Consider the following 13,109-nt stretch of genomic DNA (forward strand, 5'->3'; position numbering starts at 1 on the left):
CCAAGTCCTTTCTGGGCAATGGGGACTTAATAGTGGATAAGGTGAGTTGAGGTTTGGATAGTATCTGTAGACCATCATTGACTTATTTATTTAACTAACAATAATCACCAACTATGGGCCATGCTCTGTCCAGAGAACTGAGCATAAACCCAAGTAGTGATGTCTAGCAGGCGGCAGGAAAGAGGGTTGAGTTGGCATTTCTGTTATAAGCGTCATCCCCACGGGGATAAGTGTGGCAGCCATGGGAGAGAGTGCTTGGAGAAGAGAAGTCTAGTTCCGCAAGCCTTGCCCATCATGCCTGGGCTTCAGCTGTGAGATGAGAATACAGTGTTTCTTTGGCCCGTGTGTCTGAGAGGCGGACACAGAAAAAGCATGGGTTTAGGAGTCCAGTCTGGTGCAAGCCTGGGTTCGCACACTGGCCCTACCAGGTAACCTTGGGAATGACCCCAAATGAGTTGGCTTGCCTCTGAGGGTCTTGGTTTCCTCAGCTACAAAATGAGGATGTGAACGCTTATCCCAGTGTTGAGAGTAAAAAAAAATGTCCAAGTGCATTCACTCAACTGCAAACGTGGAGCAAATACCTATACGTCCCAGGTTCTAGAGTACAGGACTTCAGTGGAAGCCAATCTTAGGGGGTTCACCTGGGAGGAACAGGTGAATCTCTGGGGCTACCATGGCTTGGTTCTGATTCACCTAAAACAGCCGATCTCTCTCTGCCCACCACGAATCAACTCCAATCTGCCCTTTCCCCACCGCGCACAGAAGGCAATATTCTATGCAATTAGAGGGAAAAAAGAAAAAGAAAAATGAACATTCTGCTGTCCTCTGCAGAGCTGTTTTCCGGAGCCGCAGAGAAAGGGCCCACGTGAGCCATGCTGTGCTTGGCGGCCACTGCTCCAGTCCTCACACAGAGGCTTAAAGCTTTATTTGTGGTTTAAGTTACGAGCAAGGGTGAAAACCCCAGAAAAAGGTGGCGGGGGTGGGAGAAAACATTTCAAAAGTTGAGAAAATTGCCTTGTGTTCTCAAGCGCGGGCAATTTGTCCAAACACCTGAGCTCTGTAGAATCCTAGCGGTCTATGGTTTATATTCTGGGGCTCTGGGCCCAGTGTCGGGATTGGGGGATGCTGTTTTCATACATTAAGAAAATCACAAAATTGCTTTTTACAAGATATTAATGAGTAGCTTTACCACTTCAATGGCGACATTGTTGAAGTTCTTGAAAAAAATCCAGGTCCAGGTTTGGGGGTGGTTTTGTTCGGAAGGTTGCTACATAAAGCATCTCACAGACGTTACCCGGGGAGTCTGGGTGTTGCCCACCCGTAGGATCCAGAGCAGAGGACATTAAACATTTTAGGGACAGAAGTGCCTGTGAAGGTCTTCAAGTCCAACCGTCTCCTTACACTGATGACAAAAACAGGGCTCAGAGAAAGTAGGCAACACGCCCAAGGCAGGACAGCATGTTTGGGATAGAAGCAGGTCTAGATTCCTGGCTCCTAAACTTCGAAGATCTTTCTGGCAGACTTTGAGGCAGCCCAGAGGTGATATTCCACTTCAGAAACCATGACTGGCCTCCCCTCATGTTGACATTTCTGCGGCAGCGACTTTGAAACTGCTTTTTATGGCCCTGGCTTTGGAAGGGCAAACACTGTTATCAGTAGAACAACACAGGTGGCTTCTGGAGTTGGGTCCAGGTGGAGCCGGGCAGGAAGGGAGGGCCCTCTGCACAGGCAGACATGACCCAATCACCTGTCTGGGTTCAGAAGGGTGCACAGACCCTCCCTGGGGAGTGGGACAAGAAGCTGGCGTAGTGGTGAAAGAAGGGCTTGGCTTTGGGGAAGACAAGACGGTCCAAGTCCTGGCAATGCTACTTGCCAACAAGCTCCCTGACCGAGCTTTTTATAAAACGAGGGTGATGATGGTTCACCCACAAGTACTCAAGAGCCCAGCTTGCTAGTAGCTCTTGTATTGGATAGCACAGGTATAGGATTGGACATTGCTGGTGAGGGTACTGGGCTCTTGACATTGGTGGCTTAGTTCTTGCCCACCTTGGCCACCTGAAAACAGAGGGCGGCCCAGGTGAGGTCTCCAGCTCTAAGGGCTCAGGCTCCAGGCAAAGACATCTGGGGCTCCAGGCTCATCCCACCTTCTTGGTCCTCTCTAATACTACAGGGGGGCTTCCCTGGTGGCGCACTGATTAAGAGTCTGCCTGCCAATGCAGGGGACACGGGCTCGAGCCCTGGTCTGGGAAGATCTCACATGCCGCGGAGCAACTAAGCCCGTGCGCCACAACTACTGAGCCTGTGCTCTAGAGCCCGCAAGCCACAACTACCGAGCCCGCGTGCTACAACTACAGAAGTCCGCGTGCCTAGAGCCCGTGCTCCACAACAAGGGAAGCCACTGCAATGAGAAGCCCGCGCGCCGCAACGAGGAGTAGCCTTCACTCGCCATGACTAGAGGAAGCCCACGGCACGGCAATGAAGACCCGACGCAGCCAAAAATAAATAAATTAAAAAATAATAATAATACTACAGGGATTTGGTTTCAAGGTTTGGAGCCTGGCTGAGTGACGTTCTCATGCTTCCTGGAGCAGAACTCCAGGCCGAGAATACGTGTGGGGCTAGGAGCCAGAGACTGGTTAATGCTCGATGTAAATGCTGCCGTTTAGAGTCAGAAAGCCTAGCATTCAAGTCCTGGCTCACCTACTCAGGTTTTAACGGCCTTGGGTAAGTCAGAGAATCTCTCTGAGCCTCAGTTTCCTCATCAGTGTTCTTCCTGCCTGCCAAGTCACATACTGGTAAGGGAATGAAGTCAAGGAGATAGAAGACACTGTAATCTGTAAAGTACACTCATAAGAATGGGAAACTTCTAAAAGTAGGGGGTGGCTTTCTTTTTGCTCTGCCTCTTCACTAAAATGGTATTCAGATGGAGGTAGGTAGCTGCCTTTGAATCTATGTAAATAGATGTTGTGCTATTTGGAAACATTCTCCAGAAGTCTAGAGATTAGAAGTATCTGGTATCCCAGAGACACCCTGAAAGAGTTGCCTTGAGGGGAGGGGGAGGAGAAAAAAGAAGCGGCTATTATGTCCTAGATAGTGTGACAGTCACTTTCATATATAAAGAGTCAGGGTAAGGATGATGATGGCTAATTTTATTGACAGGTACAGTTCTGAGAGCCTTACACATATTAATCCCATTTTGCAGATAAGGAAACTGAGGCACTGAGAAGTTAAAATCAGTCAACAAGGTAACACTAAGCTGAGGTTTAAATCCCAGCATTCTAAGTCCCAGAGCCATGTGTGCAACCATTGCACTGCACTGCTCCCATAGACCGCGTGCTGTTGGATTCTCATGTACACCACCTGCATCTTCCAGACAGGAAACTGAAGCTCAGGAAAGTTGGGTAACTTGTGCAGGTCAGAAAGAAAGGAGGTTCGCTGAGGTTTTTCTTTCTTCAAAACTGTTTCCTTCTTTGGCTCTCTTTTCAACTGGTAGAAAGGCACTCATTCAGCATGAGTCCAAATCTAGCTTCCTGTTATATCCTCACTTGAGTCCTATCCTCAACTTTGAATTAGGCAGAAGAAATCTATAGCCTCAGTCGTAGGGAAACCTCTGGGAAAAAGCATGTAGCCCAAGCTTGGCACTTAGTAACTGGAGGCTGGTGGGCCCACTCTCCCAACTTCCTCACCTCTTCTCTTCCTCAGGAAAAGAAATGCAGTCCCCTCAGCCTTTACAAGGATGACAGCATCATTCCCTTGCATGTTCTGGTTCTGCGCTTTTGGACAACTTCCGGTTTGACTCTGATAACCTGAAAATGTGGAACCAGACCTTAACCCTGCCTTCCAGCTCCAGGCTGACCAAGGAGGAAGTGCAATGTCACCTTGTTATTTGACACTATGCTCCTAGTGATACAACCGAAGTTTACGTTTTCTTTTGGCAGCTAACGCACACTGCTGACTCACGACTCTCTCACGTCCTGACTTCCTGTCTATTGCCTTCTCCTCTACTTGGCCTGATTCCTTAAGTCCTCTCTCATTGGCATTATGCTGGGATTCCTGAGGGATTCCTTCTGTGGGTGGTGGGGGGTGGTCTCAGGTTAGGGGCTAATCCACACGCTCAAACGTAGGCCTTCAAAGTCCCAAAGATCGCTGGATCCGGTGGGTGACTGGACATCGTTGTCTGACCCTGATGGGGAAGCAGCAGACAGAGGGCTATTTCATAGAGTCAGATCAGTGAGTGACGGGAAAACATCCCTGGTCAGGGAGTGATTGCTGCTGTGGCCTTGTGTGCGTCTCCCTTCTAGAAGTGTTTGGGAGCCACAATTCATTGATGCATGTATTCACGTTAAAGTAGTGCTCGGCAGTTCAGGCTTTGGAACCTGACAGGCCTGGATTCAAAGCCACTTAGCACCTTTCTGACTTTAGGCCAAGTCCCAACATTTTAAAGCCTCAATTTCTCGCTGTAAACCTGGAGCCATAATGGTGCTTACTTCACTGTGATGTGGAGAGGATGAAAAAAGAAAGCATAAATAAGCATTTTACCCCAGTGTCTTCACAAAAGGAGAGTTCAGCATTTGTGGTGATTTCTACCACGCCTTTGCTCTCCCATTCATGCATTTATTCAGCAAGTATTCACCGAGGGTCTCTGCGGGGAGTGCAGCAAAAGGCACACAGAGGCTAGTAAAAGCCTGAGGGCAGGACCGGGCTCTGGCAGATAAAGACACTTCCGGGGACCAGCCAAATGCCTTACAGAAACTTTGCTCTGGTTCTGGGTTTGGACTGCTGGACACCTGAGCCGCATCACACCTCCCCAACACACACACCATCTCCCGTGTCATCTCTCAGTTTGACATCTCTGAGATAACTCTCAATGTCACCTTGGGCAAATCCCACAACTCATCTCAGCCCCTGGCACATTTCCTATAAAACAGATATGTTAATACCCACAGTGCCAAGGTTTCATAGTAGATTAACCAGTAACAAAGGTAAGGTGAGAAGCTAAGCCCACACTTGGCTGATGCCCCATAACTTTTAGCTGTGTTCCCCCTGCCACTCCCTCTTCCTGCCAGCCCTCTATTACTATGTGCCAAGCTTGGGCTAGATGCTAATGGTCAACAGACTCATGAGAAGCTAGCCCTGCCCATAGAGAGTTTAAAGTTTGGGGAGGTGGGGGAAATAAATGTTTGAACCTCCAACCCTAACAGAGAGGGCTAAGGACTGTGATGGAATTATGTCCAATGGAACATAGGAATGCCAGGAAGGGCAAATCACTTTGCCTGGTTGGCCTTCAGTTTTTTCACCTGGCAAATGGGTGTAATTTGTTTTTACCTCCCATGAGATGACTTAAGTGAGTTAGTAAATGTGAAACTATATGTTGGAAAGTTTAGTTCTGTGCTAGTTGTTCTATTTACTTATCTATTTTCCCATTAGAAGTCAATCCTCTTAAGGGAGAGCCTATGTCTTCCTCATTCCCCTGTCCCAGAACATTGACACAGAGCAGGCGCCAGTCCACATTGGTTGAATGAACTGATGGAAGAATTTATGATCTAAGTTGATTACCCCACCCTCAGAGAGGTACACCCATTTTATAGATGGAGAGAAAACAGTGTACAAGGGTTCAACAAGTTGCCCGGCAATCAGTGTCCGAACCAGGCATCGTCAGACCTCTTCTGATGACCTTTCTACTAGATTCCACAACACAGGACACTGGTTCAGGCAGGATGACACCACTCTGCTTTCTCTGTGGGTCACTGAGTCAATCCATCAGCCTCTCACACTGAGTCATGGGTGGAGGTGAACCTGGGACTTGAGGAGAAAGCAGAGCTGTCCTGCTGGACCGGTGTGCCCAGGGATCCCTCAGGCCAGCCAAGCACATCGCCCAGGAAATCCCTCATGGGGGGTGATGATGGGGTGGGTACAGAGATATCACACTGGGTCCACTCCCCTCTCTCGCAAGAGTGTCTGAAGGGCAACACCTAGCCAGTCACTGTGCCCAGTGGCCTGTAACTCAGAAGCCTCCCTTCTTCTCCATTCCCAGGGCAAACGCCTTGACTTATCCTCTCATCATCTCTCTTGTCTTGAGTGCGCTCCCAACCCCCAATTGACTGGTCTTCCTCTAAGAAATTAAATAACCTGCCATAGTCACACATCATGACTATGTCGTGCTGATGTTCAAAAAATCTTTAAAATCTCCCTAGTATGTAGAGAATGAAGTCAAAATCCCTGGCTTGGCATTCAAGGCTCTCTTGATGGCATTTCAGCCTACCTTTCCAGGCTCCTTCCTGTCTATACTCCCCTGAAGCCCTCACTTTAGCCCAGTATACGTGTTGCTATTCCTCAGAGTTGCCTTTGACACTTTGTTCTCCTCACCCTGGCTAATACACTTTCTTTCCCTCGGAAGGCCCTTCCCTTGTTTTACTCATCCTTCACATCTGAGCTTAAAAGCCACAGCCTTTAGGAAGTGTTCCCTAATCTCCTTGGCCCCAAATGATAATACTAGTTATGTTTATTGATCACTTATTTTGGCCAAGTCATAGTGATTCGTTCTTTAACATGCTTCCTTTAATTTGATACTTCCCACAATCTTACACAGTCATGAATAGCATTATTCCCCTTTTAGAGCTGTAGAAACTGAGATTCAGAAAGGAGAGCTAGTCTGCCCATCCACACACACCTCGTGAGATTTCAAAATCAGTCTACCTGCCTCCAAGGTCACTCTGTGATTTTGGTTCTTATTCAGCAAGTTCTTCGTACCTCTTTGGGACACTCCTCTTGCTGGTTGTTGTGTTTTCCTACAGAGTTTAGCTACTCAATTCTACTGTGACTTTCCTGAAGATGGGGGACTATTCCTTGTGCACCTTCAGGTCTCTGTGAAGCGTCTGACACATATTGGTCCGTGAGACAGAAAGAAAGAGTTACTGAGCGCTTACTGTGCGCAGCCCTGTGTTATTTGCTATACCTACACATACACACACGTACACACACACATTCGTTTGAGTATTGTTAGTCCCATTACACAGTGGAAGAAACAGAGGTGCAGAGAGGTTAAATAACTTTTCATCATCTAAAATTTGTGTTTGAATTTTTTTTTTTTTTTTTTTTTTTGCGGTACGCGGCCTCTCACTGCTGTGGCTTCTCCCGTTCCGGACATGCAGGCTCAGCAGCCATGGCTCACGGGCCCAGCCGCTCTGTGGTATGTGGGATCTTCCCGGACCGGGGTACGAACCCATGTCCCCTGCATCGGCAGACGGACTCTCAACCACTGCGTCACCAGGGAAGCCCTTGAATTATTTTTTAATCATTTTCATGTGTTTCTTTTTCAAAAATAAAGTAGTTGATTTGAAATATGGACCTATACAAATGTTTGAAGATCACACATCCAGAGAAGAATTCAGACTTGGGTGTTTATGACTCCAGGGATCATTCCACTGTAATCATCTCATTTCTGACATATCTGGAGAAAATTTTGTTATGTGGTGTTAGGATTATGGTCAGCTGCACATGACAAAAAATTCATGGTCATCGTGAGGTTTAATTCTTTCACACAGAAAAGAAGCCCAGAGGGAGGTGATGCACTCCATGGTGGCAGAAGCCCAGGCTCCTTCTATCTTGTTGCTCTGCCATCCTCCACACAGGGTTTCCACCTTCTGGCCCAGCGTGGCTACTCTCTCCAGCAAGACGGAGAAAGAGCAGGATGGAGGGCATGTCTCCTGCAATTAAGAACACTTCCCAGAAGTCTCATATGCCACTTCTGCTTATACCCCATGGACCAGAACTTAGTTACCCGGCAACAACTGGCCATAACGAAGGTCAGACAATACCGACTTCATTTCCAGCAGCCACACCCCCAGCTGAAAACCGGGGGCTCTGTTGTTAAGGAGGACACAGGTATGAGTGTTTTGCTTTCAGAATGTGTCTGCCCTGCTCTCTAAAATTGATTCATGATTGGAAATGTCTCATCCTTCTGACATACTCTTGAGCCCTCTGTAGAGGAGATTAATACACACTGAGGGAAGACAACCAAATGCTCATCAAAGACCCAATTTCTAAACCAAGTAATCAATGGTCTTTCTCTGAGGCAAGGTCTGGTTGTGTGTTCTTGGGCAAATCAATTACCTTCCCTAAGTCATATGACCTTGGGCAAGTCATTTGACCACTGTAAGCCCACTCTCTATCAGTTAAATGGAGACAAGAATAAAATAATATCTGCCTCATAGGGTTGCTGGGCAGCAACATCATGAGAAACATGAGAAATTCATTTTCATAGTAGATTTTATTTGACCCAATATATCCAAGCTATTAACATTTTAACATGTAATAATTTAAATTGCTAACAGGATATTTTGTGCTCTGCTTTTCATACTTAGACTTTGTCTTTTTTCTTCTTTATTTTTACTGAAGTATAGTTGACTTACACTGTTTCAGGTATATAGCAAAGTGATTCAGTTATACATATACATATGAATATACATATATTCTTTTTCAGATTCTTTTCCCTTATAGGTTATTACAAGATATTGAATATATTTCCCTGTGCTATACGGTAGGACCTTGTTGGTTACCTATTTTATATACTGTAATGTGTATCTGTTAATCCCAAATTCGCAATTTATCCCTCCCCTGCTCCTTTCCCCTTTGGTAACCATAAGCTTGTTTTCTATGTCTATGAGATTCTATTTCTGCTTTGTAAATGAGTTCCTTTGTATCATTCTTTTAGATTCCATATATAAGTGATATCATATGGTATTCGGCTTTCTCCATCTGACTTACTTCACTTACTCATACTTAGACTTTGAAATCCAGTGTGTGTTTTACATTTACAGAACATCTCAATTCAGACCAGGCACATTTAAAGTGGCTGCTGGCTACTGAGGTACATAGTACATGTCGAGGTTAATTTACGTGCCCTTTCTGGGTGCTCCCCTAGCACCCTATCCTTACAAGGGAAGAAGTAATCCTTCCCATGGCAAGTATCTGTTTACTTGTCTTATCCGCAAGCAACTCCCTTGAGGACAGGGAGAGTGTGGTCTCCCCAGGGCCTAACATAGTACCTAGCACAGAGCAGACACTCAATCAGTACTTGTTAAACAAATACTATTCATTTCTCTATGCCCAATAGCCAAGCCCAGTGCTTGACCCTCAGTAGACATTTAATAAAGATGTATTAAATTAATGAAGTAATGACCCGGAATGGTAAGTGGATTTGTGACTTGTCAGCAGGTGAAAATCAGGCAGTTTATTGCAGAGGAGACAATGGTACCTTTCTAGCCCCCAAAGTAACACCTGCTGTTAAGTCATGTTTCCTTCACCACCTCCTTCCCCCTAAACAGAACTGGAGCCAGCTGGTAGGCCGTGGGCCCGCACATTCCAGTAAGATCACACAACGCCTGGCCTGCAATGATAAGGAGGCAGATCATGAACAAATAAAATGAACTCCCAGCTAAGGCTTAATCTCTCTGGTTCACAGTATTCTTTTTCTTTCAAGATTGACTTAACACAGTGCAGGGTGAGAGGGTCTGAAAAGTTGCTAGCCTTTGTGCAACAGAAATCTAGGGAACCTGACAAAAATACCAATAAAATTCATAATGATGGGACATGTCAGCCTCAGCAGCACCACTAGCTAGCACGATGCCCCGAAGCAACTTGTGGCCCTTCCTTGATCATGAACTTCCTCATCGGTAAGCTGGGAGTGACTACACAGCCTGCTCTGGCCCTGCAGTTGCAAAGACCCTGTGAGACCAGAGCTTCCTGCACATGCCCAGTGAGGGCGAACTTGCCTTGTTCCTGCAAGGCTCTCCTGAAGGGCCTTTGCAAAGTGAGAGCATCATTTTTGTCTTGCCAATCAGCCACAGGCTGGATGATTTCCTTAGAGTTATGTAGAGCTTTTTTCCCCCTCCTTGTGGACAACTGAAACACAAACACTATTTAGAAAGATCTGGGCCGAGTCATCTCTTTGGAGCCTGGTGGCAGGCCAGGAGGCTGGTCACAAAGGCTGCATTCAGCTGCACACAGCAGCCTGATGGGCAGAGGCCTTGTCCCAAACATTCTTTACTAGGCTTGGTGGGGGAGTGGGGGTGGGGAGGTGTCACCGGCCTCCCAATATTTGTTGTTGTGTCTCCACGGCAACTGCATTGGCCATAGTGAAACCTTGAAACTGCACATCAAAACTTGGGAGGTGCTGCAAAGACAGGCCTGACTGGGAGAAGGTTTTCTCCTGCACCTTTCCCTTGCTCTCTAGCGGGAGAGTTTTCCGGGCTCCTTTCAAAAGGCATTAAAGAGAAGCTAGTATGTTGGCTGCACATCGCCTATACTGCCTGCTCTAATGAAAGCTGTGTGTGCAAAGACTGTACCAATTGCCCAGGACAGCTTTTAAGAGACACCAAATCGAGCAGCCTGTTGTTGTCTGCAGAGCTTAGCAGCATGTTGTACTGACTCTGGTTCTGGTGCTGGACAGTAATACCACTTACCTGAGCAACCTTGGGCAAGTCACTTCCAGTCACTGAGCCCCTTCCTCAGCAAAAAAAATTTAATTTAAATTAAACCCAATTCCCAATCCAGTAAACTCTTATTGATGCCTACTCTGAACTAGATGCTGGAATTGCAAAATTAAAAACACATGGCTATTCAAGACATGGCAACAACCTAAGTGTCTATCACTGCATGAGTCAATGATGAATGGATAAAGAAAATGTGGTATACACTTACAATGAAATATTATTCAGCCATTAAGAAAAGGAGGAAATCCTGCCATTTGCAACATAGATGGACCTTGAGGGCATTATGCAAAGACAAATACTGTATCATACATGAAATCTAAAACAAACAAACTTAGAGATACAGAGAGCAGACTGGTGGTTGCCAGAGACAGCAGCTGGGATGTGGGTGAAATGGGTGAAGGGGGTCAAGAGATACAAACTTCCAGTTTTAAGATAAATAAATCCTGGGTAGGTACCACACGGCAATTACTGTTAATAATATTGTATTAATATACAATATTTATTGTATATTTGAAAGTTGCTAAGAGAGTAGGACTTAAAAGTTTCCAACATGAGAAAAAAATGTCACTATATTCTGTCATGAAATAAACAAATAAATAAAGAACAAAGCATGAAGGACTGAAAACAAACAAAAAACACACGGCTATTGAGGGGAAGGGATAATTTGGGATTAACAGATACATACTAGCATACAGAAAATAGGTAAACAACAAGAACCTACTATATAGCACAGGGAACTATATTCAATATCTTGTAATAATCTGTAGTGGAAAAGAATCTGAAAAAGAATAGATATATTTATATGTATAACTGAATCACTTTGCTATACACCTGAAACACCATAAATCAATCATACTTCAATTACACACACACACACACACACACACACACACACACACACACACACACACATTGCCCTCAGGGAGCTCATGTAAATTACCAGGCAGAGCTGTATTAAATAGTAGGTTGGATCACACCCCGTGCCCCCTGCCTGGTTCCCAGTGGAGACCAGTCACCCTATAAAAGTTTCTTTCCCTCCATTCTTCATCCTGGGCTACTCCAAACCAAGCCCCCCGAGATGAACAAGATCCCATGTACTTTCATAACATTATTCTCGTATCTGAGATATATTTACCAATTTGGACAAAATGGGGAGGAACTGATCTTTCATTGATTTTATACATTACAACATGCTTTCACAATCCATGCCTCTCTGGATTTTCTTCACTGTCAGCTGAACTTGGAAGGCCATGACATTTTTTCCACTCTAGACGGAAGGTGCTGAGGCACGAAGAGAAGTGATTTGCCCAGGTCACAGAGGGAATTAGAGGCAGAATTGGGATTCAAACATTCATTTCCCAACTTCTTCTTTCCAAAAATATTTATTGAGCAGCTACTACATGCCAATATTATTCTAGATACTGGGGTTAAAGCAGTGAACAAAGCAAACTTCTGTTAAAGAGCTTAAGTTCCAGAGGATAAAGCAGACTGTTAACAATTACATAAATGCTTACTCTGTCAGAGAGTGAGAAGCACTACTGAGAAAAAGCAAGCAGAGGGAAGAAAAGAGTGATGCTGAGTACCAGTTTCTATAGAGTCATCTGGGGAGTCCTTTCCGAGGAGACCTGAGAAAAGCGAGGAGCCAGCCACGAGGGTACCATAGTGGAAGAGTATCCAGCTAGAAGGGAGAAGCAGGCTTGAGGTCCTGAGGTGGGAACACGCTGGCATGTTTGTGGAATAGGCAGACGACCAGTGTGGCTAGAACAAAGAGAAGGGGGGAGGAGACGGACAGGAGTAGAAGCCAGAGAAGAAGTGGGCGGGGCTTCCCTGGTGGCGCAGTGGTTGAGAGTCCAGTCCGCCTGCCGATGCAGGGGACACGGTTTCGTGCCCCGGTCCGGGAAGATCCCACATGCCGCGGAGCGGCTGGGCCCGTGAGCCATGGCCGCTGAGCCTGCGCGTCCGGAGCTCCGCAACGGGAGAGGCCACAACAGTGAGAGGCCCTCGTACCGCAAAATAAATTAATTAATTAATTAATTTTAAAAATTTTAAAAAAAAGAAAGAAGGTGAGAATTGGACCTTCCTGCCCTACTAGACCTCTTACTTTTCATATGAGGCAGGAGCTTCATATTATTTTGTAAATATACCTTCCTGATAGTATAGTGAGTAAAGAATGTTTTCCTTTTGTTTTTAATTTGTGAAAGATAAAGGAGCAAGGAGGAAAGGAATAAAGATTTATTGAGTGCCCACAGTGTTCTAGGCACTCTGCTAGGCACAGTTGCATGAACTAGCTCTTTTATAGATGACCAACGTGATTAGGAAAAAGTTGCATGTTGTACATAGAGTCATCAACACTGCCATTGAGTTAAACAGTCACGTAATGGAATGGGATGCTTCATACAGTTGTGAGCTTCCCATTGGTGGAGGTATGTAAGCGGAGTGTGGACAATGTCTATGGAGAACCCCAACATTATCAGGTTTTATCACCTATGGTCTAATCCAATCCTGGGAGTCGATGGCTCCAAGTTACATCATTCTATAACTGTATAACTGATAACATACCTCAAGGTTTCTCCTCATCAAAATATAAGCGCATAGAATGTGTCGTATCAGGAGACA

This window comes from Tursiops truncatus, chromosome 1 (genome assembly GCF_011762595.2).
Source record: "Tursiops truncatus isolate mTurTru1 chromosome 1, mTurTru1.mat.Y, whole genome shotgun sequence".
Taxonomy (NCBI): Eukaryota; Metazoa; Chordata; class Mammalia; order Artiodactyla; family Delphinidae; genus Tursiops; species Tursiops truncatus.